Source organism: Berghia stephanieae, chromosome 1 (assembly GCF_034508935.2).
Source record: "Berghia stephanieae isolate SIO BIC M18660-M18661 chromosome 1, UCSD_Bste_1.3, whole genome shotgun sequence".
Lineage (NCBI taxonomy): Eukaryota > Metazoa > Mollusca > Gastropoda > Nudibranchia > Aeolidiidae > Berghia > Berghia stephanieae.
The window spans coordinates 108,448,012-108,451,315 of NC_088360.1; positions in this window are offsets into that span (position 1 = coordinate 108,448,012).

Sequence of the window (3,304 nt, forward strand, 5' to 3'; positions counted from 1 at the left end):
CACCAAAACCTAATGATGGTAGTGAGGATGATGTTGTGTTGGTGGTTGTGGTAGTAGTAGTAGTAGTAGTAGTAGTAGTAGTAGTAGTAGTAGTAGTAGTAGTAGCAGAAGTACTACTACTACTACTACTACTACTAGTAGTAGTAGTAGTAGTAGTAGTAGTAGTAGTAGGTAGTAGTAGTAATAGTAGTAGTAGTAGTAGTAGTAGTAGTAGTAGTAGTAGTAGTAGTAGTAGTAGTAGTAGTAGTAGTGATGATGATGATGTCATAATGGCTGTTGTAGTAGTAGTAGTGGTAGTGATGATGATGTGGTGGTGGTGGTTGTAGTAGTAGTGGTAGTGATGATGATGTGGTGGTGGTGGTTGTAGTAGTAGTGGTCGTGATGAAGATGCGGTGGTGGTGGTTGTAGTATTAGTGATGATGTGGTGTGGGTGGTTGTAGTAGTAGTGATGATGTAGTGGTAGTGGTTGTAGTAGTAATGACGATGCAGTGGTGGTGGTTGTAATAGTAGTGGTAGTGATGATGATGTGGTGGTGGTGGTTGTAGTAGTAGTGGTCGTGATGAAGATGCGATGGTGGTGGTTGTAGTGTGTGTGTGTGTGTGTGTGTGTTTGAGAGAGAGAGAGAGAGAGAGAGAGAGAGAGAGAGAGAGAGAGAGAGAGAGAGAGAGAGAGAGAGATAGTGCTAGAAGTGCATCAAGTGATAAGTAGAGCAACACGAACTTTAAAAACCTACGAGGGTAAAGTTTGAGGTCAAAGTATTTGTTATTAGCATTATTGGCAAGTGCAGCCTTGGAAATGGTTGTTCTCACTCATCTAGCCCTAAAAATGTGTTTCCATGTTTGCTGTTCTCTTAAAAGTATTCACTGTGTTGTTTACGACTAAGGGAGAGAATCTGTGATAGCCGCATTCACCTTATAGATGTTAATTATTTCCATGCGTTGTTGTGTTCCACTATTCGAATGATCAATGGCTGTGTCATACAAATTTTAGTAGCCCTCATAGCATTGCCATTATAATTAATTCTTGCACTCCTGCTTTTTGCAATCGTGGACATGTTCTCAATTGGTCCACAAGCTTGCGAGTGCGCGATGAAAATAATGTTCGGATATTTAAAATTCAAGAGTAAAATAAATCTTTTATTCCATTTCTCAATCAATTCTGATTTTGTTATGTCATTTCTGACTCGAGACAATTTTAAAAGGATATTCAAATGATATAAGTCGTTGTCTGGCACATTTAAAACGAATTTAATACGTGGTAATCTGAGGCCATAATGTGACCTTTACAAACTCGATATCATTGTGCGTTCCTATTTATGGGACGGGGTACAATAATATTATAGAATTATTAAATATTAAAGTACGACCACTTTCGAAATATTCTTTTAGGGAACTCTCTCTCTCTCTCTGTGTGTGTGTGTGTGTGTGTGTGTGTGTGTGTGTGTGTCTTCAAAGGATATCATTGCGCGTTCCTATTATTTATGGGGAGGGGCAGAATAATATAATAGAATTATAACATATTAAAGACAATCATTTTCGAAATATTATTTTAGGGAATTATTTCTCTCTCTCGGTGTGTGTGTGTGTGTGTATCTCTGTCTCTCTGTCTCATTCACACACACACAATCACACACATATACACGCAACACTCTCTCCATTGCATTCCCCCCCCCCCCCCCCGACCCTTTCTCTCTCTCTGTCTGTCTGTGTGTTTCTCTCTCTCTCTTTCACACACACACACATACGCATAAACATACACGCACACATATACACGCATAAGTATCAATCCACTGTTTAGGTGACCACTGTGAAATGCATCAATTGGAGGACCAAGCATATGTCTTGTTAAAATTGATTAAACTGTTCAATCTTTGTTCAAATGAGTATAGTTTAATGCCCTACAATGATTTATGAACATAATGCTGATGCTTGATGATCACAATGGTATATAGAAAATTACTCGGTCCCCCTACTGTTTTACTAAGTGTTTCTGTTGCTTTAAGGAGACATTTGGTAAAAACATGTTTTTAGGGAAACCACATTAAAAAACCCTTTTAGGGAGCCCGGTAAATGTTTATACATGTGTATACCTAAGAGTGCCTTTTCAAGTGAGCTACCACCAAATTTACTAAAACAAAGTAAGTCCTTAAGAGCTTCATGGCCATAGTGTCGAAACTTATCCCAGTGTGCGTAGAGTGAAGTGGCCGAGCAATGCATTCACTAACTCATCCCTCTGAAGGGGGCGCTCAGGGAAATAACCTGGGCTCAAACACGGTAAAAAATATTCCAGTTGCTCCGTGCGCCATTGTTTTTGCAGTCCCCGACCACTTTAGAAGCCTGACGACCCAGGTTAAGAACAGAGAGAGAAGGGACCAGGCAGATGAGTTGATTTGTTGTTGTTGTATACCACTGAATGGACTTGGGTTTGTTTTGTTTTTATGGGTTTTACGGCGCTTGCAACACATTAAGGTCATATCAGCGCCAGTAAAAAGGAAGAAAATGGGATAGTAAAAAGTTCTGGAACTACAATTAGAGCACCCAAGAAAAAGTAAGGCAAAGGGGATTGTTTCAAATAGGAAACAGTAGATTCCAAGAGCACACTATCAAAGTACTTAGTTTGAGATCACATAGAAGTCTCATTCAGACACAAGCACAGGTCCCAACAAAGAGGGATACACTCAAATGTTTACAAAGCATATATAACATGTAAACAAAACAATAAAGTGCATAACAGAGAGATGATTTACAAGGAAAAAAATATCATCTCCCAAAACTATACAGTTGACCGTCTCCCTCCCAGCCAGGGCCTGGACAAAACCAAGTAATCCCATTCCAAGACAAAGACAGAAAACAAGTTGGAAAACAGACACAGGGGGATAGAAGTAGAAGACGCAACGAGTACGTCCCTGCCCACTATGGGAGGTCGGGAACCCCACCCAGTGAATGGAGTTGGATGGATAGGACAGCAGATCTGATGGACACAATGAACGGCTTCAATCAACATCTCATTCACTTTACACAATGCTTGCTTTGGTTTCGTGGTCTTGGGGTAGACAGTTCGTCTGACGCCTGAGTTGCCATGGTTCGAATCCCTATTTGTGGCGATGTAGAGTCATTGTGAAAGTCTCATTTACAGTCTCACTTGTGTTAATTGGAGTAAGTTACTGAATTGTAACAACGTTGTTCGTGTCCAAATAAATGTACTACCAGCTGCACGTCGAGCTCATTGTGGGTTTTGTGATACATCAAAGCTCGTGTAAAATTACATTTACATTTGACCGAAAAATGATACACAACGATACAAG